This window comes from Marmota marmota, unplaced genomic scaffold, assembly GCF_001458135.2.
Source record: "Marmota marmota marmota unplaced genomic scaffold, marMar, whole genome shotgun sequence".
Classification (NCBI taxonomy): domain Eukaryota; kingdom Metazoa; phylum Chordata; class Mammalia; order Rodentia; family Sciuridae; genus Marmota; species Marmota marmota.
Genome location: NW_026000048.1, coordinates 10251909 through 10279692, shown reverse-complemented (window position 1 = coordinate 10279692; position 27784 = coordinate 10251909). Strand labels below are relative to the sequence as shown.

Below are 27784 nucleotides of genomic sequence, written 5' to 3'. Positions count from 1 at the left end.
GAGAATACAGTAGACTTGGCCTCAAGGAGGGTGTGTTGACCTCTGCTAGGTCCCTGTCAGAGAGCAAAGGCAGCAGAAACCACTGGCTAAAGAGTAAAAGGGACACAGAGAAGCCATTGTCCCATTGTATAGTGCCCCTGCCTAAGACTTCTCACTGATCTCCCATCTCTGAACTGATTTTTAGTTTAAAATCAGAAATGTTTACCATAACTTAGAAGATCCCCAAAATCTCTTCCTTGTCTGCCTCTATGACTCCATCTCCCCTTGTTTTCTTCCTGTGGGCCCCTTTTTATTCTTCAGACATACCCCAGGCTCATTGAAAATGTAGTGTGGAGCTAGACTGGAGTTGATGTTTGGTTGTGAATATTGAGAAGATAATGGTGGAAAAGATGGTGGTGGTCTCTGGGTGTGAGGGAAGGAAGGGAGAAGGGCATTTACAGACAGGATTCAGGGCAATGTCAAGGGAGTGCTGAATCCCAGATGGGGATTAGATGGGGTCTGGGTTTTCATAGACTTCCCTGAGTCCACTTTTATTGTTCTAGATTATTTGCATTTTTTTTGAAGAAAAGTTCCCCAGGTAATATATAGCCAGGGCTGACAAATCACTCAAGTCAAAGAACAAATGCACTCAGATTAACCAAGTTCAAGCTCAACATGCTTGTCAAATAGTGAGACTTATATTTTCCCAGTGGCTTATTTTTTACTGATGCAACAGGCTAAGCTTTAAGTCAGAGGAATGAGCCTATATGCGTATTAATGCCTTTAGGACTTTTGAAGGTCATAATTAAATCAAGCCATCACACAAAATGTTAAAGCCTGAACCACAGAATGCAACAAATGGTTTTCTGTTGGGGTGGTTCTGCTGGAAAGGTTAGAGAAGAATTTCTCACTTTGACTTTCATACTCTTATCAGGGTGTTTATATGTGTTCCTTTCTTGGTGTGTTTTTGTTTCAGTGCCCAAAGGAATAGGACTTTCAGGGAGCCATGTTTGGGCACATATAACCCAACAAGCCCCCTGGATTTAAAAGATAGAAGAATAAAAAGAGGTGTGGGATTATTTTTCCCTCTCTGATTTCATATTCCTTGAAAATGGACCCCACATTTATATTTAAAGCGATGGCCTATATATTTATTTTCACCAATTGGCTGGTCCTATTTATTGAGAAAATGCTAAATCAGCATGTGTCAGTTTAAACTCTCCTATGCTGCTTCTCCCATTCAAATTTGATAAGATAAATTTTTAAAGGTATACATTTTAATGAAACGTTACTCATGGCATTAAATTTTCTTCTACTGTATGGAAATTAAAAGCAACATTTCTCTGGCCTAGAGCTAACTTTTATGACTCCCCTGGTACTCTCTTTTTTATCTTGATTTTTAAAGATGTTCAAATAAGTGAGTTTTCTTTTTACTTGACACATTTTCACATATGTTGCCTTGATCTTTCACATCTTTTACCCATATGGGAGCCTTCCTAGGAAATAAAGGATCTGTTTTTAATTATCTCATGGGGACAATTTAAAGGGGAATCCAGAGCTTCTCCTCCAGAGTTCTGCCTTTAGGAAGGATAAGAAGCAATAGGGAGTTTACTGCTGTTGGCTCTTAATAGAGATTTCTCTCAGTTCCCTCCGAGGTACCACCATGTCCACCTGTTCACTTGGGTACATCCCAAGTTCATTGATTCAGACCTTAATTTGTGAACACTTAGATTGGGACAAGCCTGCAGTGTATGGGTATGCTTATCACAATGATTTGCTTAGCAAAATTGATACTATGAAAAGATAAAAAAGGGCTGGGACTGTAGCTCAGCAGCAGAGCCGCTTGCCTAGCATGAATGAGGCACTGGGTTCAATCCTCAGCACTACATAAAAATAAACAAATAAAATAAAGCCATTCTGTCCATCTACAACTACAAAAAAAAAATTTAAAAAGATAAAAGAGTATTTCAACCGAGACCAACTTTTTAAAAAATGTATTCTAATTTGTTATATATAACAGCAGAATGTATTTCACTTTATATCACACATATAGAGCACAATTTTTCATGTCTCTGGTTGCACACAAAGTAGAGTCACACCATTTGTATCTTCATACATGTACTTAAGGTAATGATGTTCATCTCATTATACCATTTTTCTACCCCCATGCCCCCTCTCTCCCCCTCCATCCCCTTTGTACTATCCAAAGTTCCTCCATACTTCCATGCTCTCCCCCATCCCCATTATGAATCAGCATCCTCATATCAGAGAAAACATTCAGCATTTGGTTTTGGGGGATTGGCTTACTTTACTTAGCATTATCTTCTCTAACTCCATCCATTTACCTGCAAATGCCATGATTTTATTCTCTTTTAATGCTGAGTAATATTCAATTGTGTATATATATATCACAGTTTCTTTATCCATACATCTACTGAAGGGCATCTAGGTTCGTTCCAAAATTTTGCTATTGTGAATTGTGATGCTATAAACATTGGTGTGTCTGTGTCACTGTAGTATGCTGTTTTTAAGTCCTTTGGGTATAAATCGAGGCGTGGGATAGCTGGGTCAATTGGTGGTTCCATTCCAAGTTTTCCAAGGAATCTCCATACTGCTTTCCATATTGGTTGCACCAATTTGCAGTCCCACCAGTAATGTATGAGTGTGCCTTTTTCCACACATACTCACTGACACTTATTATTGTTTGTATTTTATATAACTAAAACACTTAAAAAGTGTCCATATTTAACAACTGAACAAGTGTCCCAATTTAACAATTTGAAGCTGATTTCAAAAAAAATCTAGAAGCACTTAATTTACATTTTGCAACCAAAACTAGATTGGAAAAGCCCAAAAGATTAACTATGATTGCATAACAGGGTCGTGCAAAATCAAGATTAGAAGGCAAGTCTTCAAATTGCCTAGTATGTAATGCTATATTTTGAAACTTCATTAAAAGTGAGATCTCAGAAAACCCCTAAGCTACTTCTAAATACATTCTGGTAAGATACATTCTACAATCTAGATGTTTCTCTAGTTCAAACTGGCCTTCCTATTCAACAGTCACATAAATGAATTTCTGTTCTACTTTGCTACAGTAAAAGACATGGAATTGTAAATGGGTTTCCCATCCATGCAGAGACATGAACTCAGAGAAATGAATGACAGGTTGATATACTTAGAAGAATTTGCCTTACATATATATGTATTAATCAGGACTTTTTCAGTTGCAAGAGACTGAAATCAATACCATTGACTTCCTTAACTAAGGAGGATATTGGTGTAGTTTTCAGGATTAATCAGGACTTTTTCAGTTGTAAGAGACTAAAATCAATGTCAGAATGCATTTCCTTATATGGACTCCCATATAAGGAAGGATGCTGGTGTGTATGAAGGATTAAAGGAAGAACCTCAGGAATCGGAACAAGGGGCAGGGACACAAATAGGGACTTAGGTCATTTTAGTTTACCTCTGCTTGGCTTTGTTTAGTAGACAAACCTCTACAAATCTGGGAAGATGGGCACTGGTGGCCTGAGATTCCCACCACACTGGCAACATCACTGTAAACTGTGGCTTCCAAATCTATTTCTGAATCTCAAGAAACTCTCCAAGTGACTCTGCTTAGGTCTTGTGTATGCAGAAGACCAGAGTACTGAAGTTTCGTGGGGTTACTGCAAATTGTGTTGGGATGGATACGAAATCAAAAGTTGGGGACAGAAAAGCTCCACAGGGAGACAAAAGCATAGTGAATTACATATAGAAGATAGGGATGTGAAGAGCTGGAAGAAGGCTCATCTACTTTCCCATCTCTCTCTCTCTCTCTCCATTAACTTGAGTTTTTCATGGAGATATTTGCAAAACTTGAGATGCCCATCCCTCATCCCAGAGCCACTGGATCAGCGTTTCTTTGGGTAGGGCCCAGGGCAGCTTGGTATTTAAATAGCACCATAGGTGACTCTGATACATCCCTAGACAAGAACTACTATTTTAAGTCATTATCCTCAGGAGTCTGTTCTCAGAGACAGATAGCGTATCAAACATTCATTAACCATCACTATCTTATCACAAATTTGTTCAACAGATTAGCTTAATTCACTTAACTAGATTTCAGCAGCATGAGATAGCGGATGAATACAATTTGATGAAGAAGTAAAGAGGAGCTAGGGCCTGGGGTGGGATGAGATGGCATTTCAGAGGGGCCTGGTGTTAAGAACCATCGGAGCCTCTTGTACTTTCTGGCCTCAGTCTACAATTCCAGCTCTCTCACAGCTTCATTGAGATCATAATTTGTCTGCAGTCTCATACTTGTAGGTCACAATTCTTCAGTTTTCTTTTAATCCCTACAGACCTCCACATATCCCTCTGCCAGGGTGGAGCATCCGTCTGCTTCAGCTACCCGTAACCTCATATCCCCGGGCCTGTACTCCTCCAGACCTCCCTCCCCAATGAGTCCCTCCATTCACCCTTTTCCCTGCTGCTTGCCCGTTCACTGGTGAGGAATTGTACAGTGACACTCCCAATCATGCATATAACATGGCTTGACCTTCAGGACTGGCTCTCAACTTTTGCTGTATCTTGCTCCTTTTTTTTATCCTCTTATTAGGAGAGAGGAGGCCATCCCTGCCCTCTCACCCAGAGACCTGCTCATGTCCATCATGGAGTTCTCACTCCCTACTTTTTTCACTGTGAAAATTAGGGCCATCTAGCCCACTAAAAATAAGATTGAATCTGATATCAATTTTATCTGCACCCAGATTTAGAAACTTACGGTTATGATTTGCATGTGAGGTATCTCCAAAAAGCTGACAGGGATTAACTGATTAACTGAGTGGTTCATTGGGGGCATGGCTGTGGGGTATATTTTTGTATCTGGCAAGTGGAGACCTTTCTCTTTGCTTTCTGGTCACCAGGTGAACTGCTGTCACACTCTCTCACCATGATGGTTCTGCCTCACCTCTAGCCCCGAGCAATGGAGCTGGCCTTCTATGGACTAAGACCTCTGAAACTGTGAGCTCTTAAATAAATTTTTCCTCCTTTCCAATTGTTCTGGTCAGATTGTTTAGTCACAGCAGTGAAAAAGCTGACTAAAACATTTATCTCTTTATCTTTATTCTTAGGGAAATCAATTGCTTTCTCTTCTTGTCCATAAGTCAGCATTTCTCCTTTCCTCTGACCTTCAAAACTTTTCCTTGGTTCTTGGTGAATATCTCTCATTATTCCCCCTCTTTTTCTCTGTTGGTGGCTCTATGTCTGCCTACTTCTTACACGTTAGATCCAGTTAACAATATATTCATGACTCATCCATCTCTTCCCTTTATATAATTATCTGGGAGATCTCATATATTCTTATATGTGTATTTTTTTTCTGGACCTGAGGTTTATTTTTTAAAATTACATGTTGAAATATAAAATCCATGAAAAACTGAAGTTGACAGATGTTGACAGATGCAACAAAGGGAAGATGCTACATGGTAAATTTCCAATATTATGAAGGACAGGCACTGAATCCTAATCTACAGGAAAATCATAGAGCAACAGCACATCCTGGGTAGTTATATCTTAGTTGAATTAATTTCTCAAAAATTTTATTGGTGCATTGTAATTATTTGTAATAGTGGAATTCATTAGGCCATATTTGTGCATACACATAATTTGATCAGTCTCACTCCCCTGTACCTTTCCTTTCCCTCCTTCCCTACCTTTCTGGATTCATTTTCTCTGCTCTACTGATCTCCCTTCTATTATTATTATTTTTTTCTAATTAGTGAATTATAATTATATAATTACATATTTTATTATATTTAATTATATATAATGTATAATATACTTGTTATAATTTATAAGTCTATGATATTTTTATAATTTTGTGTTTATTATATTTAATAAATGTAATTATACATTTTATTATATTTAATTGGATATATTATCTACAATTATCCTCATCATGAGAGATGAGGCCATCCCTGCCCTCTCACCCAGGTACCCACATTGTATTATATTTAATTATATAATAATATTATAATTTTATTATAATTTATATTATATTAAATTACATATTATGCATAGTATTCTTTTTTTGGGGGTACTGGGGATTTAACTCAGGGCACTCAACCACTGAGCCACATTCCCAGCCCTTCTTTGTATTTTGCTTAGAAAACTTTGTTTTTGAAGAGGCTAGCTTTGAACTCGAAATCTTCCTGCCACAGCCTCCCAAGCTGCTGGGATTACAAGCATATGCCACAATTTCCAGTTACTCTTTTTTTTTTTTAAACTAGCAAATCTATGCTGCTATTTACAGCTTTCTTCTAGACATTCAGTTGAATGTTTCATGAGCATTTCCCTTGCCTTCACCCAGCCCTGTGCCTTTATTAGGGGAATCCCTTACCTGGAAGGCTGTTCCCATCAACCTTCCTGGAACAACAGCCATTCAGCCTTAAAGATTTGACTAAGAAGTCATCACTTCTGAGAAAACTTATTTGTCCTACAGGTTGGGAGAAGGACCCTATTTTGTATAGTCTCTCCAGATAGACTGTGAGCTTCTCAGTCTTCTTAACTGATTGTATCACCTTTTCTGCCAAGTCTACATACCTTTTTATATTCCCAACCCCCTCTAATTGCACGGTTTCCTCTTAACAGCTCAAGTCAGAAAATTTCAAGTTACCCATCGTGCCTCTGTTTACTGCAATCCCCATCTTACTGGTTCCCAAACACTGCGATGATGCCATGGAAGTACATCTCTAAACTGTGACTTCCTCTTAGCCCTCTGTAACCAGACTGCTTGTTCAGGTAGGTGTTCTTAGCCCTTTGCTTGAACAATTGCAATAGTGCGGTAATTGGTCTGGCCCTGCTGCTGTCAATTTATCTTCCCCCTTTCAGCCAGAGTAATGTCACTAAGAAGTAATTCTGAGTTAATCTATTTGAAAGTTGATAGAAAATTGACCTAAAGAGCTAGTTTCTTATTATGATGAGAAATATCCATGCCCTGGCCACTAGCATCTCACTGAGGTAAATTCTTTGTAATAATGGAACCGATTACTGTGGTACTTCCCTTGCCCTCACCAGCCCTGTGCCTTTATCAGGGGGAGTCTGTTACCTGGGAGGCTGTTCCCATAAACCTTCCTGGAACAACAGCTGTTCAGACTTTAAGATTTGGCTAATAAGTCATTTCTTCTGAGGAAAACTTATTTGTCCTACAGGTTGGAAGAAGGACCCTATTTTGTATGGTCTCTCCAGATAGACTGTGAGCTTCTCAGGACACAGGACACATCTTAAGTCTCTGCATTCTTAATCCATAGTACAATGCCAAGCTCATGATAAGTGTGTAACACAAACCTGTTGTATTGAGGTGAAGGGCAACTTGGGAAGACAGTCTCAAAAGGAAGAAGAAAGTGCAGAAAAACTAAGAATTGAATAGACTGTAAACACTCCCTTTGCTCATTTTGTGATTTTGTTTATGGGGGAGCATATATTTGGAAAGTGGAGGGAAGGATTGAGGCCGAGGATGTTACTAGTCCTATGATGACAGCTTTTAACGGAGGTGATTCAGTAGAAAGCAAAATCAGAAAAGAAAAAGCAAGATCTGAGACAGGGAAGAGAAAGAAGTGGAAAAACCATATATCAGGCAGGCACCTTCTTTAGACCTTCTTAATCTACCTGTTTCCAGAGTCTTTGGCCACCTGATTCTGCCCAGCAGCTACTGTAGAAACCAGCTCTGCATAGGTTCCATCCAAATTCATAGAGTTTCAACCTGCTAGCACTTGGACTGAGACCTCTACCACATACATCATCTCTTGTCCTCCACTCTGGGCTTTGCCTTTGGTGATGAAGTGTGAAAGGCCACTGAGATGCAGACAAGGACCCAAGCTCACAAGACCCAGGAAGATAGTAGAGTAAATGCCCCATGGGGCAAATCTTTGACAAATTGGGTATGGGGGCTGGCAGATACATTAGTACTGCCAACTTCCCATAGATGGATTGTCTGAAGAAGTTATTCATATGGGCCCTTGGAAGACACTTCCTCAAGACTGAGCAATCAATCTTGCTCCCGTAGTGAGCATGGTTCTGCTTATAATCATGCCCTAGATGGGCTCTCTCTTCTTTGCTTCATTCCTTCTTTTCCTCATCCCACTACTCTTGGAATGTACTCCCTGACAAAGTACTAATGTAGGAGTTTTATTTATTTTATTAACCTTTTTAAAATCCCAGGCTCTGCTTTCTGAGGAATCCAGGCTTTGTCAGTTGGCACTAGGAACTGGCCCTTGACAACTCACCCTCCCAGTGGCATTTGGAAACCACTTGATTTAGAATTGAGCTTAAGAAGATACAGAAGACATGAGTAAGGTACATGAACAGGTGACCCAGTCTGCCTTGTTATCAACATCTGAAGTACTGATACCCATCCTTCACACCTATGGTGACGAGAATGTGGTAGGTGGTAGGTACCACTTATGATCAACTGAATGATTTGGGACTGGTTTAGAGTTCACAGATAATCTGGTACTCCTGGGTTGGTGCCAGCAAAAATTGGGTTAATACCACATTACAACGCTAATCAAATATGAACCTAAAATATTGATGAAAGGAAGTACTCTTATTGTGCAGAAATTCTAGCAGTACACTTAGTGGCTTCTGCTGGATTGACAGAGAAATGGCCTGAGATGTGGAGTTCCTTGTGGTGTGCATATGTGTATGTGAGAGTGTTCCCACCCTCAACAGTGGGAACAAAATGACTGTTCTATCAGAGGAAAAGATCAGAGGTCTGGAAGATTAGGGACAAGGAGGTCTGGAGAAGTCATACATTGGTGGGCATATGTGAATGGACACAAGCATGCAGAGCTCTGTTTCATGGTAATGTCCACCAGAGAGAGAACACCGAAGTGGAAGATCTTAAATACCTGATGGGCAGGATGACTTACTCTGTGTAGGCCACCCAGCTTCTATCTTGGCAATCTCAGTGCAGGTGTAAAGGACCCATGAACAGTAGCCACAATGATAGAGATGGAGATTAAAGCTAAGCCTCACATCAGAGGATCCCCCTTCCCAAGAATGTTCTAGCCGCTCCTGCTGGATACCCAGCTTCCCAGCATCAGAGACTGATACTGAGACCTCACATGGCACTGTTCCCTGTATAGTCGAGTTGGATGCTTGTGACAGGCACTTACACCAGATCTCTTGTGTCAGTTTGTCCTTCTCAGGCTCCACATGTTCTCCATGTATGGTACTTCTTCTCCCCTCACAAGGACTCAGCTACTGATCTATCCCATATAAGATCATCTCAGACACATTTTATGACAAAGAAAGTACAATTATGGGCAAATTACAACACAGTCCTCTTGTTATTCTATGTGACTCATTGCTTAGAAACAGTTGTCCTTATACAGCAATGGAATGATCTGTTAAGGGCTCTTAGTAGATTTTAGTTTAGGGACAACAATAGATAGAATCTATGAGTCTGGGAACCAAGGAAATAAAAATAGGATTGGTGCCTTTCATCATTCATCACCTAATAACCAAATTATTGAATTTGTTCTTCCTGTGTCTGCACTCTTAATTCCTACCAAGTTAGAAGTTCTAGTTTACAGGGTTGGTGGTTGGGACATTTCCCCAGAAAGGCACTTGATTTTTCAAGTCAGGGTGCCAGAGGCCCAAACCACAGTTAATGTAAATTGGTAGCTTAGGAGGAGTTAGAAGGGCTGCTGCCCAGCAGAGCAAGAGGAATGACTGGAATCCAGAGGATTCACTGGTGTGTGTTTGGTGCTTCTGTGTTGAGTGAGGATGACCACTTCCCCAATCACAGCTCAGAGGGAAAACACAATCACACCTCTGGAGATTAAGGTCTGGGTCAGCCCTTGATGTAAACAACACAGACAAGCCCCAGAGCTGGCTGAGCAGGAGAGAAATCTAGAATGGGAAGTAGACAGTGGGTATCAATCATAGCCGCATGACCATGCAGTGGTTGGAATTGTAGTTTCTTTCACCCATCTTTTAACCTGAATTCTCTGATATTGAGGCTGGCTGCCATTTTGAAGGAGACTCTGGCAAGTTTTATATCCACTGTTGGGGTGTATTGTTTTCATAGCAATGAAGCCCAAATTGTAGTAGGGAGTCAATATAATTCAAGGGAAGAACCTGGCAATTGGATCTTTAGATCCTCTCAGTCTTGTCTATCTCTGGGCCCTGGGGCCATTTGCTCTGGCCCAGCCACTGCTTCATGACCTGCTTTGTATAAAATCAGTCCAATTTCATGTGACACAGCCAACAGTGCATTATGTCAAGGCACTGAGCACCTCTTGCCTCATGCCCTGGACCTTCTACTAATGTAAGCAATGACTTGGGACCTGCCCAGTGCCACACTGTAGAACTCACAGAAGTTTGGGGGGGTGGGGGGTGAACTTCCACCACTGGGTCATGGGACCTGGCAGATAAATTCTTCCTCCTTCCTTGGACACTCTACCTGAAGTTCCAGTTGTTCATATGGCTCCTTGGATGTTAGTTCAACGAGAACAAGGTATGGGCAATACTCGCTCTTTGTCCCCAGAGGTGGCATCTTGGCAGTGGTAACTCATCCTTGTGTTGGTTCTCACTTCTTACCCTTTCATGCCTCTTTTCCGGCTTTCCTGGGAACGAGTTTCCTAATAAAATACTACACATGAGCTTTTGCCTCAGGCTTTGCTTTCTGGGGAGTCTAGCCAAACTGAATTCACATAAAAATGCAGAAATGTGAGATACAGAGATTTAGCAGGTAAGAAGATCCAGAAGCAGATGCTTAGAGGGCAGCTGTGGGGGTCTGAATGCCTGGAACTGGCGGGGGTGGGACTTTTTTTTTTTTTGTCTTGATTGTGTTATTTTCAGTTTTCAAAGGAGAGTATGGGCATGATGATTTATACAATTTTTGAAAGGACATTGGAAGGAGGGGGAAAATGCAATTATGAGACATGATAGAGTCAAAGGGTGGCCCTTCTACAGGTGATTTTCTCGGACTGATGTCCATTCCGGTCCCCAGGCCTAATGCTCTTGGGGGAACCTGGCTTTGTCTTTTCTCAGAAGACACACCAGGTATAGGTTGTAGTGCCCCCTGTGTTGTTTGATCAGGTATTTTTCACAAGCAGTTGTAAGGAATTTTGAAGGGTTCTGCCATAAGCATATTTGTTTATGCTTCTTGTAAATGTGGAGACCCAGGTTGGGCAGGTAAGAATGGCAGAGGTCAGAGGCACGGCACAGGATAGAGCACACACCACCAAATGGAATTTCTGTGGAAAGTCTGCCTTTTTTTTTTTTTTTTTTTAAAAAAAAGCCCCATTCAAAGCAGCTTTGATATGGAATTTTTAAAGGACACATGGTTTCCCTTTCAAATACAGACTATCAGGGTTTTATTGTCAATGTACACAATAAAGTGTATCATAAACAGCCTCCCAGCAAAACATGTTAATCTTCCTAAAGTGTCCCACTGACATCTACTTTCCTTTTCTTCCTTTTTGAAGTTTTCTGTGACCCCAGAGTTGCTCTGTTACTAACAGGAACAAATGGCTGAGCCAACACTAAAAGCAGGAAGCACAGCTAGTCTGTGGGTTACCATTTAAAACTCTTTTAGACAGCAGCACAGCGTGAAGCACTAATTCACTCCATCTACAATACCATATCCATTAGCACTTTCTCATCCCGGAATTTAAATAGTCCAAAGCTCAGAGAGTCACTAAAGAGAGTAATTAATACAATAGCACAGTTCTCCATGCTTCAGGTGATATGATGGCTGCCTTACCTGTCACAAATAAGTATTATAGGAATTGGTCTCCTCCTGATTTTTGCATTTTTAACCATCCTTCTTCCTTCTATGTTCCAACATTCTTTTTCCACCCGGATTTGATTTCTTTGTCTAGTGAAGATACATTAACCCCCGCCCCCAATTCCATGTTCATGCCTCATCTGTTTAACATAGCTCCATAGTTTGAATAACCATATAATCATGAAAACGATACACAAGAGAGAAATAGTTTATATGTTTCAGTTTCACCTGCCATTGTCTACCTTTCTGTCCCTTCTTTCTCCCCTTTGTACTCAGGGTAGTTCTATGGAGGGTACTGATTTGTTATAAAAGAGCCGTTCAGTCCTATGAACAACAAAAGTGGGTTTTCTGACCTGGGCTGCATGCCAGGTTGTGTGAGCTAGAGGGCCTCTGTTTCATAATTACAGACTATTGGACCCATAGGGATCTCAATTTCCAAGTCCATTATCAAATTTATCTCACGTGCAACTTCACAAGCCTCACTAGAAGGGATAGGGTTGCTTTTGTGTACAGTAAATGGGGGGTTTGAAAGCTTTTGCAAAATGTTGGAACTGCTCAAATGACTTCTTTTCATATGAGAAAAGCAGTTGCTCCATAAATACCAATTTAGCTAGTGTTTGGCACTTAGTAACCTCTCTTCTTGTACAGTATCTCATTTGCTTCCTATAACTACTCTCCAAGTTCCACAGGGCGAGTATCATTTCATAGATTTTTCTCAGATGGACAACCTGAGGATCAGAGAGACTAAGAGACTATGGAAAATTTTGGATTAAACTTAGGATTTCTAACATGGAATTCTAATATTAACTAGAGACTTTATCTCTAAAAGTTGTGTGTGTGTGTGTGTGTGTGTGTTTTTAAATCTTTCTTTGCTTAAAATTTCTGAAATTGCTTGCCTGAGAGGGTAAATGCTTATACTCATATAATAAAACCTACCAGCATAGATATTGGAGGTGAATCCAGTCTGCTTTAGACCTGAGAACTTCCTCCCAAACCTGGAGGATAGTCTTTCCCAGAATATTCTGAAATGTTGTCTCTGTTCCTGAGCATTAATTTGAACTATTTCTACATGTCAAATTCTAGCATAGGCTCACTCCCTTCTAGGTATCCAGGTGCTCTGCAATCCACTCTCTCTTTTTCTCATGTACCAAATTCTCTAATTCCCTACTCAAACTCTACTTTTTCTACTTCCAGTCATGCCTGAAAACTACTTCCATTTTTCCACCTTCTGGCACCATTCACAAGTAAACCCTGGGTAAGCACTGACTTACATTTTACTTAGCCTAATGAATACTGCCTGGTCATATCCTTGAATTAACCACAGTGTAGATCCATTGGCTTCTCTTACCTTCCCTGATGCCAAAGTCTCCTAGCCTCCTAACTGTCCAGTCATTCCTTCTGTCTTCCTTGGTGGATCATCCTTTCCTACTCAACCTCTAATGTTAGAAGTTATCAGAGCTCAGTTTTAGGATTTATTTTCTCTGTCTCCTGATTTCATACCATCTCATCACTTTCAATGGCTCCATTTACCATCCATATGCTCAGGATTTTAAGTCATATCCCCAGACACATTTTTTTTTTTTTAAGAACTCATGGTTCTCTTGAGAAACAGAACCAATTGTGTGTGTGTGTGTGTGTGTGTGTGTGTATGTGTGTGTAAGTATGTATGTTTCCAAAGTACTAGAAGAGTTGATGTTGTCAGTTCTAGTCTAGAAGCTGGCAGGCTCAGGGCTCAAGAAAAGCCAGTGTTTCAGTTCTAATCTGAAGGCATGAAAGTCCTGATGGCCCAATTCAGTCAAGCAGGAGGAGAGTCCCCTTGCTCCTTGGAAGGTCAGTCTTAGTTTTTCAAGTCAGGCCTTCAACTGAGTGGATGAGGCCCAACCACATACCTACCTACCTTCTTTTCTATTCCCTCCCTCCCTCCCTCCCTTCCTTCCTTCCTTCCTTCCTCCCTCCCTCCCTCCCTCCCCACCCCCTTTCCTTTTTCTTTCTTCTACTAGGGATTGAATCTAAGGTGCTTTACCACTGAGTTACAACTCCAGTCCTTTTTAAAAAAAATTTAAATCTTGAGACACAATCTTGCCAAGTTGCCCAGACTGGCCTTAAACTTGTGATCTTCCTGCCTCAACCTGCCAAGTTGCTCAGGATACAGATGCTGTCCCCAGGAGAACAACCTTTTGTACTCAGTCTACTGATTCAAATGTTGATCTCATCTAAAACTCCCTCACAGAAATAGCCAGAATAATATTTGACCAAACATCTGGGTATCCACGGCTCAGTCAATTTGACACCAATGCAATTGACCATTGTAGCTTTTCAGAGACTTGCATTTCTGAGTACATAGTCACTATGTCTACTTTGATTTCTCACAGGCCCCTCAAGTTTAGTGTGTCAGAAACTTATTCCATGTTCTTTTTTCTTCCAATTTATCCTTCAACTATTCCTGAGAATGACACTACTGTCCACCATAAAATGACACTATTATCCACTCAATGGCTTACATCAGAACCTGAAAGTCATCTTTTACACTTCCTTCTCTCAAGTTCCCCCAAATCCTTGGTTCCAGCCAACTCCCCTTCTTAGGTGTTCATTGTATCTGTCTACTTCCTTCCATTTCTATTGCTACTCAATTCAGGCCATGATAACATTTTGTCTGAGTTACTAATCCGTGGGTTTCTAGTTCCTACCTCTCACTTCCATACTTCTCAAAGCACCAAGTAATCTTCTAAAATACTCATTAGACCATTTTACCATGCAGTTTAAAATTCTATGACTTCTCGTTGCTTGAAGATAAAGTGCAAATGCCTTAATAAGCCCTACAAAGCCTTGCAGGATCCGACCTTTGCTGACACTTTAGCCTTATCCTGTGGATCTTCCTCATTCACTCAGCCCCATAGGAGTTTTTATCAGTTCCTCCCACATGCAGGGCTCTTTCTCTCAACACTTTCATAGATGCTGATCTCTGCGAAAACACTCTTGGCCTTTTCCTCCTTTGCCTGGACACATTCTACACAGTCTCCAAGGCTCAGCTCACCTGTCAGTTTCCCTGGGAAATCTTCCTGAGATCCTTGGTTGGGTGTACTTGCTCTTGTTGTGCTTTTCCATTACTGCTCTAACCATAGATGGCATTCATTCACCACTTTCAGAATTAAACTTAAAGCCCATCTCCCATACCAGACTTTTATCCACCTGCCTGTTTTTGGATCTTGTGAATGAAGTGAATAGATGAATGACAGTGAGTGAATAAATGAATGAATGAACCAGTACAATGGCTGGCTCCTCATACACGATCAGATGCCAAACCAAGTAACACGAGAATCTCTTTCCCATGCAAGTGCCAGTCTGGATCACATGGAGAATCCAGAAAGCACTAGCAGTGAACTCCTAGAATCCCATAGTCTCAGGGACATAGAGGAGGTCTAGAGGGACCAGAGATGGAGAGGTAAGAATCAGCACAGCAATGCTAATGATATGAAAAATTGGGCTACCTTAGCTACCATTGCTTTTGAAATTGCACTCTCTTTTCCGGAATATAATTTGCCTTCTGGGTATAGTTTTGCAACAGAGATACACATTGAGGAAAAACTCCAAATTCTGTTTTCTTACTTTTTGACCTGGAGGGAAAGACAAACATTTGGACTTATGAAAACTATTAGAGGAAACTTCTTTGACAGTGGTGATTCTCCTGTGTGTTGTTAGGGGCATATGGCTCCACGTGAGGGCAAGACTCAGGGTGAGCCATGCTTGATGACTCAGTGAACAGTCACTGATCTCCCAGTGAACTTGGCCAGTACCCCTGGTTGCCTGCTTTATGGAGGGTGAGTTAGGCTTAGCATCTCTGTTCATGTGTTCCCATATCACCTTGGTTTCACACAGTACTATGCCCTGGGGATTTGGCTCCAATGATGAATGTGTATGTTATGCTCAGGCTCACAGAATGTATAGGAAAACTAGGTTATAAAACAATCAGGGATGAGATAGCGCATATTGCTGTGAAGCATGGATCTGTCCCAACTAAGGAGAACTTCGGCTTTTGGCAAGGTTAAAAAATTGTAGAGGACTGTCAGACGATTGGGAGGTAGGAAAAGCTCTCTGAGCAGCTTTGTTCAAAAAGGCAGTTTTAATCAAAGGACAAATGAAGTAAGAAGACACATTGGATTGATCTTCGGGAAACTGAGTGAGACATATGTCAGGGGAACAAGAAATGTATAGAATAAAAAAAGGGCAAGGCACTCACTTTGGGCTAGGGGCTTATTTCATTCCACATTATTTAAATGCTCTCTAGTCTGTCAATTATGTACTGGATGCCACCTTATAATTCTTTGTTTACAGCCAAGCAACATCTGAAATATATTTTCCCATTAAGCCTCCAAGGTCAATGACACACGTAATTAACCAACTGATTTAGTGCATTTAATTTTCCTTGAAGTTCTAGCAAGGCTGTTAGTATCCAGCCTTGAGATTCCTGCTCCATGTGGACATTGGGACAGGGCTGGCTCTGTAATGGGACACGGATGTGCTCCATGGCTGAGGTTTTGTCTAGCAGCATCGTGTGTCTACTTAAATGATGATGAATGCTGTCTTTGTACCAGGCAGGAAGATGTCATTATACTGGCTCGTATTGCTGACCTCCCAGGGTTTCCCACTAAGTGTTGCCAAAGGGTTGGAGTGCTGATAATTCCTTATAGAGCTCTGGAGAGAATAAAGCAGAGAGGCAAACCCGATGGAAAATAGATAAAGAGCCCAAGGTGAATTGAAGCTTAATATACCAAACAGAGTGAGGACGGCTGGCTTCATTCTCTCCTCTTGTTTTTTTCCCCCTCCCACAATTGTAGTCAGCGGTCCAGTGGTTATTTCTGCCCTCTCAGAGAATTCTTCACTTATTCCTATCTAGTCTTGTACTTCACCTATCAATAAAAAGAATTTGAAATCTTTCAACACAGGGATATTATTTCTGCTTCAACTTATTTCAGGATGCCACAGTTCAAAATGAAAATCTGCAGATTGCTGATAGCTATGTCAATATCATTCAACTGCTAAACAACACCTTATTTGTGGTACCTATAGACAGAGCATGGGTATCCCAACCCATCGATAAATGGAGAGAAAGTCCTGGGGCTCAAACAATTTACGTCCAAGAAGGGCCTAGTGTACAAATTCTGCTTCTTTATTATTGAAAGATTCCCTACAAGTTTGAAACTACATAAAATGTAACCCATGTTTTAACACATTCAATGGCAGGATAATGAGGGCAATACCATGATCACCTTCTTCTTTCCCCCTCTACATTGCTTTTATTTTAGGATAAAAAGGGAAATATTTGCCACAATGTATTATTCCTTTTGGATTGTAGTCTATTGAATATCTTTTCATATTTCTTAATAAGGTCATGCTTTGCTTTACGATGAGATACATTTTAGGAAGTCCATTGCTGGACGATTTTGTTGTCCTAAGATAAGCTACACAAAACTTGGTTATAGGGCCTGGACTATGTGGTTTGTAATATTATTAATGTGCCTGTTGTGCAATTATAAAGAGCAAGACTCTATTTTCTTTATCTTTTACAGTTATTTGTCTGTTTAATTGCATGTCTTTTCACATATGTGTATGTTTGTGTGTCTATAAATAAATAGGTAAGTACATGCTTGTGTGTTTTTATGGCTGTTGAATTCAATGAATTCACTGAAGTTTTCTTAAATTATGGATATTGATCTTTTGTCCAGTGAAATACCAAAAACATTGATTGTTCAAGTCAATCTGAATTTTGGAGTCTTGATATTAACACTGTTCTAGGATGATAGTTCCTAAAATATTACAAATCAGACAGGAATTTAATAAAGTGAGAGTTCAAGAAAATAAGGATGAAGGAATCGATAAGAATATTGTTATTAAGAGTTTATTTCAATCAATGTAGGTTATTCAAAGTCAACATTGTCTCTGAGACAATGTAGGAAAATACTACCCTTCCTTAAGCAGCTCCGATGTTTAGTAAAAAAATTGCTCAACAAATACAAAATAAGTTTATGTGATACAGCATAGATTTTAAGCATCAAGATTTAACATAACTTTAGGTGAAGGGAAAATGAATTCTCTAGGCAAAAACTATAAGGTTGCTTTCATGTTCAGGAAGAAAAACAAAACAAAACTCCAACTTCATTTCAAATATAATGACTCTTCTACTCGACATATTTAACCCTGGGGATATTGATAGGGCTAATTATTACAGAAGAAGCATTTTCCTATTCTATTTCCAAGACTGAAATGATAAAAATGATATTTTCTTAATGACAATCACCAATCACTATCATGGCAATAGAGAGAGATGGTGATCGTCACTGGTGATTGGTGAGGTATATTTTCTTAAACACTTTTAAAAAGAGAGAGAGCTTTTTAAAAGTGTGCTGCATTAGAATATTAAATGACCCAGAAAATGTAATTTTTCCTAAAAGAAAATGAATAGAAATAGGAAGAAATAGCACCTGCATTTTTTGGTGAATAAACATGTCCTTTGTACTATTTTAGGTGCACAAAATACATACGAAAACTATGCTTGATGCTATGAGAAATGGATTCTTCCAAAATAGCTAAATATTTATTATTTTTCTCTAATAATATATTATATATTAATATTCATATATTAATGACATTATTGCAGAAAAATAGACTCTTTGCCCTGGGAGCATTTCATATTTAACAAAGCCAAAGTGTGACAATACTGAATCAAAGAGGTGGTCATTAGCTATGGTAAACTTTGGTTGTGCTCAAGAAGAAAATATTTTTTGGAAAGTTGGACTAGGGGCTATTGCTGGTTGCCTTTGTAGCATCTATTATTTTATTTCTTCACCCTAATTTCATTGAAGTAACTATTGCTTATTTTCACTCAACTTGGGGATCTAATGTGCACCTCACCTCACCCACAATTCCAGGAGTGAGAGTAATTGGTTGGGCTAAGTTTGTAGGAAAGGTCATGGGATATGACTTGGCACAAGAGGACATGAACAACCCATGAAGGGCCATTTTAGGAAAATATTTCCCTGCTATGCTAGGAAAAGGTTACAAAATGTCATTTTATCTTTTCCCATTGGAGTATTTGTCCTATGCAAATGTTGGGTCTGAAACTAATGCCACACAAACAGCATAGACACCCTGTAGACATGGAGGGCAGAGCTCCTGAAACACAGAATAAAGAAGCATGAACAGTAGATCAAGGCAAATCTGAGGCCTATCCCACCCCAGACTCCCCAGTATTTCAAGCCAATTTTCCCCTATTGTTGAAATGTGCAACCAAAGCCATCCTGAACAATACCATTAAAATCAGTACACTAAAAAGAAGATGCAAAAGAAGATAAATATTCGAAAGGAATAAACTCAACTCACACTTTAACTCTATAATCAGAATATCTCGTATAAAATGATGAAAGGTTGTACCAATGATCTGTTAATAAGCTACTTACTTTTCCTATCTCCCAATATGGAGTTTTTTGTTTTTTTTTTCAGGATATTTTGAGATTTTTAAGTCTTTGTCTTATCACTTCTTTCCCCTTCCCCTCTCTCCTAAGTTTTCATCCTGATATTTGTCTTTTGTAAATATAACCTTGGATTCCATTTAAAATTACTGATTGGTGTGATCCTGGAAGCCAGTGAAGACAGTCTGTGCTCACAGGAAGACAATCATCTATTGACAGAAACAAAGCCTGAAACAAAGTCTCAAAAACCAGTGATAACTAACATATCTGTAAAGAACATTCTTACAGTCAATTGATTGAGGCAGATAGTTCATGCTGGGGGTTCAAGAGGGTGTCATCAGACAGTGGTGTCATTTAAGGCTCTGGTAACCAAAAGAAACTTTGGAATAGCAGAGAGACTATCCTGGACTTCAAAGAATAAGAATTTAAATCTATTCAAGAGGGCTGTAGATGGAAATATAGGGATACTAATGTCATTTAAATTTGGCAAAAATAGTTGACGCTTAATAAAAGAGCTTTGTCTAAAGAATTTAGACTTGAACCCTTGAACAACAAAAGAGACCTGGGACTAAGAACTCTAAGAGAACAGATGTTCTAGGAGAACAGTTCAGTTTCAAGCAGTTCCTTTATAATCATGCTTCCTCGTATTGCTTAGTTAAGGCTGGACTAGAATAATCCAGGTCCTGGGTTAGATCTCTAGAAATGGAGTAGAGGGGGGTGGATCTGGACTAGTGTTTCAATTTCTCTTCTAGTAGCTTAAAGAACATGAAGTACAATGCTCTGCTTTATTATTTAAGTGGTTAATTTCAAATGTGTTTTTTTTTTAAAACCTCAAGTTGCATACATCTCCAAACAAACTTTATTTATATTTACCTTTATTAGGAGTGAAAAAACATGTCTCAACAAGCAGCAATTTAATTGCATCAGTGCATTTGACCTGTTGAGAAGCCTGTTCATAACAACCCTCACCTTTAAACAATATTGAAAGCACAAATTAAGCATCCATGTTAAGCAATCTGGCTTATTTTCTAGATGTCATGAATTTTGCTCTGGATTTTTTTTTAGTATAAATTTTAGGAAGATGCTATTTCTTTGCCCTATCCAATGAGTAAGCTTTAGCTTTAAATTGGAAACTGAAGAACAGGTGCCTACATCCCCAAGGTAGTGATATTTGGAAAAATTTTACAGTTTCAAAAGTCAAACGCTCATCCTATGTATTCTCCCAAGAGACTTGTGACCTTCTTTATACAAGAGAGAGAAATGCTACTCTTGTTTAGTTGCACAAGAATAAAAGCTATAATCAATGGATTAACATGACATTGTACTTCCTGATCGGTGTCTACGTTCTCTTCTGGGAGTGGATTCACTTTTCAAAAGGCAAAGTTCATTTCAATAATACCAAAGGGCACAGGAAGATGTTCTACTCCTCCTAAGTGGACAGAATTGAAACTTATGCTGGAGGTTATTACTACTCTGATGTCAGATATTTATTTTTTACTTATTTGTTGTTTGTTTGTTTGTTTGTGAATCACTCCACTGCAGAATTACACTTGGACATGCATACAAATGGATAAGTAAAAGCCCCCCTCACTATTATTTTACAGCCCCCCGCCGCCCAATTTCAGCAATTAAAATCCACTAAAGAGTAAAATTTTAAACAGCATGACTCTTTATTGTTAAAGGGAAACAAACTTACTACAATATTATTTCATATCGTGACATAAGATGCAAACCCACCAAACTAAAAACTTTTACGGAGCAATATTTGCCATTTAAAAAAATTTGTTCTAATTAGTTATATATCAGCAGAATGCATTTCATCTTATTGTACATAAATGGAGCACAGCTTCTCATTTCTCTGGCTGTACACAAAGCAGAGTCACACCATTTGTGCAATCGTACATGTCCATAGGGTATTGATGTCCACCTCATTTACATGTTCTACGTCTCTAGCAATTAGAGAAATGCAAATCAAAACCATTTTAAGATTTCTTCTCACTCCAGTCAATTGTCAAGAATATAAGCAACAATAATTTTTGGCAAGGATGTGGAAAGAAAAGGTACACTCAACATTGCTGGTGAGACTGCAAATCGGTGCAACCACTCTGGAAAGCAGTATGGAGATTCCTTAGAAAACTTGGAATGGAACCACCATTTGACCAGCTATCTCAGTTTATACCCAAAGGACTTAAAATAACCATATTACAGTGACACAGCCACATCAATGTTTATAGCAAGAGCTCAATTCAAAATAGCTAAACTATGGAGCCAACCTAAGTGCCCTTCAATAGATGAATGGATAAAGAAACTGTGGTATATATACACAATGGAATATTACTCAGCCATAAAGAAGAATGAAATAATGGCATTTGCAGGTAAATGGATGGAATTGGAGAATCTCATGCTAAGTGAAATAAGCCAATCTCAAAAAACTAAAGGCCAAATTTTTTCTCTGATATGTGCATGGTGATCCATAATGGGGGTTTGGCTAGGGAAGAATAGAGAAACTTTGGATTGAGCAGAGGGGCATGAGGGTAGGGGTGGGAGTGTGAGGGTGGGAACGAAGGTAGAATGAGATGGACACTATTACCCTATGTAATGTTTACCATTTTAATATGTGATGCACTCAGATAATTATCTGTTCTATCATATATCTTTCATTTTTTAAAAAAAGGGAGATTGCAAACCACAACACTGAAACACAACATTTCACAACTCACTACAGGGTCACATCTGTTGAAAAACTGTCCTTAGGCACATTCTGTAATGTTTGAACAATTACAGTATATGTAAACGTGTATAATATTGGTTTGTAAATATTGGAACTAGAATTCTCCTGAACCAGGGATTAGCAGTAGAATAATTCTGAGACTCAGTATTATACTTTAATGCCTATCATGGTGAAATGTTTTTAATACCAGCACTTTCCCTCCTGGGTACTATTGGTAAAGTATTTGGCCTGAATTATTTCCAGTCTCCAAAAATACAAGGAAACACCATGGCCTGTTATGTCAGAGTGCTTTATCATATTTCTAGGGCCCAATTTATTTAAAAACTCTAATCCTCTACGTGACTCTAATGGTGTCTTAGAGCACAAGGAAGATTCCATAGAATGATGAATGGATTCCCAATGGTTGGTAGAGATAGGAAACATCAAGTATCCACTCTAGTATCCAGGGGCTGAATCACAGATCAGACTCTCTTCAAGGGGAGCACAAGTCAAATGAATTAGATTTGGTGCATAATCTCCATACTCTGGAAAGCAGAGTTTGTTGTAAATTTGGAGATTGTTGTAAATATTGAAAAACAATCTTGTTTTCATCGATTTGAGAATTTTTGGTTAAAATACCAGTGGATCAGGTGAAACCTCACTTTTGTCAAGTCAAGGACCAACATAATTTGTCATTATTAATGTATTTTTTTTCTCAGCAAGGATGTTTGGTTTCATTAGTCTATTTGATTTTTGAATGTATTTAAAATTTTAATCAAAAAAGACAACAGGAGAGGTACCTAACAACGACGGCTTTCTTCCTAGAAAACACTTAATTTCTCATTCAATATTTGAACAATTAAGATAAATTGGAAGTATGGCATTTCATAAACATACCTAATTTAAATTCACTAGAGCATATTAAACTTAAAGCAGTACAAGGTATTGTGTTCGTTTTGTTCATCTGTACCTTCATCTTACTCCTTTTGGACTAGGAATGGCCATCAACAAGGCTGAATAATGAAGTTCACAGCCTTCAAAGGGAGATAGTAATATTGGTCAATTTGGGGACTGAACCCAGTGCACTGCCTCATCAGCATGAAGATACACAACAAAGAACTCTGGAAGAAAAAGGCAAAAGGTACCATCTGGATGGGATTACAAATGGTGGGTATATACAATGGCTTTGTCTATGGCAGTCAATTTTGCCCCTTAAGGTGTTATAAGTCTGGGCCCTTCAGAGACAATCTGATTCTGTGTCAGATTTGAAGTGGTACCTGAATCAGAATTACATTCTTCTATTTTCCAGGACATCCACTCTTCTATCTATCAGCCTCGAGTTAGCCAACCTTTTGAAGGCCAAATTCCTCCTGGTACACAGCACGTTCCTTGTTTGGTATAACTGCACAAGAGGCAGGGATGCTTATTTTAAAACCAAAGGAAAGCGGGAGGAGGTATTAGAAAATCCAATTTGTAGATATACTCCCAAACCAAGATTGCAGAAAGCTCTCCTACAAGCTCCACCCCCAATATTTCAGAGAGAAGTAGATACTGTTGACACAGTGGGAGCTTCTTAAGCCTGCTGGGTCCCATGAAGAGCTCAAGGAATATTCAGAGATTTCTCGACATCTCCAAAACATGTTTGAAATCCTGAAACAATTATTTTGAGAAGTGATGTTTGTTATTTTCGCAGGTCTTTGTATCAGCTTTAACAAAGGGATTTGGATTTTCTAGATGCCAGTGTCTTAGTTGGAATAAGAATGGGATGGATTTAGTGACTCTAGAGACCTCAATCTACATCCACAGCAACTCACTCTGAGCTCTGTCTTACCACTTGAGTTTCAGGACGCCCTTACCAGCTGGGTTTTAATTAATGACGAATCAACAGACAGACAGGTGACAACCATTATATTCTTCCACCTTATCAGTAGGCTAGAATTAGCAACAAAATTTTTAATTAAGTGTTCACTTTCTCTTGCTTAATTAACTTTATATGAAGATGGCATACACATATGCACACAATGTTTGCATGTGTGTAATTGTTTATTAAATTTTTCCAGTTCCTGTTTTACATCAGAGTATTTGATAGGAGAAGGGACACTATTTAATCCAAGTTAATCTAGTGTAAATGTAATGTTCTCTAGTAGTATTGAATGTGAAATATTTGCCTGACCCATGGTAAGGGCACAATAAAATGTTAGTGAACAATTACAATTCCACTTAAGATCTCATTTGCCTTCCTGGTTGAGAGTCTCTCTCTGATGTTTTTGTGTATTTTCCCCATGAGCCCTAACCAAATGATACACTATAAATAAAAGTGGTGCTGATCTTTCCAGTGACTAAAGAGGAATTAATGGGGCTGTTTTTCATAGATCATTCCATACAGTTCACTTTAATGGAAGGGATCATTTCTACTTCTTTGGATTGCCCCATAGTTCCTACGATGGTGCTCTTTTCTCTCAAACAATTATCACAAGCCTCAATTGTGAACTGTAGGTCATTATCAAACACTTCAGGTCATTATCAGACATTTTCAAAAAAATATCTAAAAGCGAAGAGAAAAATAATAACTTTAAATCTTATTGTTTGCAAACTGTATGTAACGTTTTTCACTCATTTTCTTCCAGTCTTTTCTCTGTCTTTGCATCTATTCCTCTCCGTTTTTTAATCAAGCTGGTATCAAACTCTAAACATTCCCAAGTAGCCTTCTTTTCCCTTCTGCAATTTAAATTTTATCTCATATCATAATTTTTCCAAACTATATATTTGCAATGGTGGCCTAGCATTTCCTTATATGAATATGTACTATTTACCATTTCTTCCTGTGTTAGATATCTTAGATTGTATCAATGATGTGTTCTTATAAATAAATTATAAAGTTCTTTGCACATTGATGATCGATACACACTGTAGAATGAATGCTGTCACTCAGGTATCACGGAGCCCACAGTGGACAGCATAGAAAGCTGTAATTTAGTTCATTCTTGAGGCACTCTTAGTAACTCTTGGCTTGTTCCTCATGTCATGGGCTGCCGTGGTGGCAGAAATCATCATGCCTCTTGCAATAAAGATAGCACTCTTAGCAGCTCTAAGCTGCTTTTATATCCTGTGTTGACTTCTCCTAGATCCCAAACCATGAGTCCTTTACAACAGCGGAACAGTAGATGCCATACTGGACATGATGTAAGCTCTGTAGACTGAATAGCCAGGTGTCTATTTGATAATTCATTTGGTTGTCTTATAGCCATTTCAAACTTAACATTCCCATACTGAACATTTAATTCTTGCCCTGAAGTTCCCATTAAAACAAACACAAATATCACCCATCTCTCCACCTTCTCCCCAACTATAGCGCAAGTCACACTGGTTTGACAAACCAGCAATGGAGGATCATCCTTGATAGGCCCACCTGCCTCACCAACAAGTATGCCCCATCCATTATCTTCTCTTCACCACCACAGCCACCACCTGTTCCAAGCCACCATCAGCTCACCAAGAGCCCTTTTTTCTAGCCTACTCCCAGCAGAATTCTCTAGGGAGAATTCCTTAACACATGCTTCGCTCAGGTCCCTTCTCTCTGGAAAACAGTATAACACCACCTTTGTGCTCAGCACTTTAATACAATACAAATTCAGACTCCGTACTATGGCTTATAGGGAGTTACCTGATTCGCCCTCCTCCACAGATCATTTTGAAAGTTCTATGCCTATGTGGTGGTTGAAATCCTCAGAACATCTACCCAGACTGTCCTTTTTGGTCCTATATCCCTGACCAGCTCTCTTCCTTTCCCTGTTGCTCTTTACAAAACTGAATCCTTCTTAACACTTCAGGTCGAAGTATCTGCCACCTTCTACCCAAGCCCCCAGACATTGTCGGTGTGACCGTCCTTTTCTTTCTCTGTCTTTTTCTTTTTCTGTGTCTTTGCCACAATCGCTGAATGCACTCGTGTGTGACATAACTACAGGAAACATTCTGGAAAATGCACTGTTAGCTATGAACATCACAGGAGTGTACGTACATGGTCTTAGATGGTCTAGGTCCATCACCAGCCTGTCCTCTTGATGTAATTAAGAGATGTAATAAACGTGAGCTATATAAAGCTGCTGTCCATGGAATATGGCATGATCTTTTACTCTAAGCCTTTTTTAATAAGTGGAAGGCTTATGCTCTAAAATAATGATAAAAGTATAGCAAATACCCCAGTAACATAGTTGCATATTATCATCATCCAGTACTATGGCTATATGTAATTGTAGAGCTATCTTTGTGTATGACTGGCCATGAAGTAGGTCTGTTTACAGCAGCAGCACCATGAACACATGAGTAATGGGTTGATCCATGATGCTGTGATGGCTATGATGTCACTAATGACAGGAATTTTTCAGTTCCATTATAATCTTATAGGATCGCCATTGTATATGTTGTCTGTAATTGATCTCATTATGCAGCACATGACCCTACACATACTTATTGACCTACTTATTGGTGTCTTTCTTTCTACACCAAAAAATCCTGGGGAGCAAGAGGCACACCACTTTCTACTTGATTTATGTTTCAATGCCAAGCACAAAGCTTAGCACACAGGAGGCCCTTGGGGAATACTCATTGAAAGGGACCTTATATTCTGTGACCCAAGGTGGGTAGAGATAACTGAGAAAAACTTCCATCTCTAGGTCCACAAGCTTGTAGGCTTTGAAAGGACAGATCTGGGCAACACTAGATTCGATTTCATATTTTTCCAAAGTTCCCTGAGAGAATCCTAGCCAGGGAAGAAAATCTGTATTGCTTAATAAATTCAACAGCATTTTTCTACCATACTTACCGTATGGTAGCCAGGGCCTACATAGGTGCTGTACTCTGATGCTCACTTAGTATTGTAATGATGGATGCCATTCATACTTCTGTCTGACACCTACTGATACCAGCAAGCAAAGGCTATGCTTTGGAAACTGTTAAAAACATATAATTTAGTGTAGTTTTCTATTTTGGATGCATTCTAGATATTTAAACAATTAAAAAATACATTAATTTTATTTTATAAACTTTTATTAAGAGCAGCAACTCTAAATCCAATACCATCTAAATCTTCAATTTCAAGGTCTTAGAGATTAGTAACAGGCTTTAAAAAAATCAAGAAATTGCTTCACAATGATTGTTGGTATCCGCTCAGTTTTAAGCAGAGAAAGGTCAGAGGGATAATGAGAATTCTTTTACAACATGCATTGGAACTTAATTTCCAGGTTTGGCCTCATTCAAAGTTAAAGTTAAAATAATTTGCTTAAATCTCTGAAATGTTTGAGTTAGAGCTCTGTGTAAGATGGCTAATCAATCCGGAATCTGGGATTCTATTTTTTTTGGCTGAGCTTTTTTGACACAGCGTCTTTCCAAGAGGCTGCCAGCATGAGTCACATTCTTATATTCTCCATAAGCAAACAGGATGATTATAACACGTTTTGACAAATAAATGCATCACTGAATAGTAAACATCTGATTTTGAAAGTCGGTGTCAATATTGTCCATGCGGTCTTGTTACTCTAGTTTTCTGCAGATTTTACTTGTTGCCCTCAAAGAACACAGACTATTTCATTCTCTTACGAACAAATCCTGCTTCAAGATTTAAAGGCAAAAGACAGTGAATATGAGCCGTGAAAGGCATGCAGGCGAGGCAGCTGATTTGCGTTAGATGAATGGTTAAGATTTAAGTGACGTGAGGATTCATGCCCTGGACTGGCCATCTAATTAAAATGAGAAATGGTACAAGGCACAGAAAGAAGCTAAGCAGATTAGGATATTAATAATCAGGCAAAAATGCAAAATCAGGACACTATATTTTAGAATGTTCATTCC

General features: G+C 39.1%; 1 protein-coding gene across 1 annotated transcript in view; it reads right to left on the bottom strand.

The window, feature by feature from the left end:
• The window catches only part of Celf2 (CUGBP Elav-like family member 2), a 788139-nt gene that overhangs the window by 514424 nt on the left and 245931 nt on the right, over positions 1–27784 (bottom strand). The window lies entirely within an intron of this gene.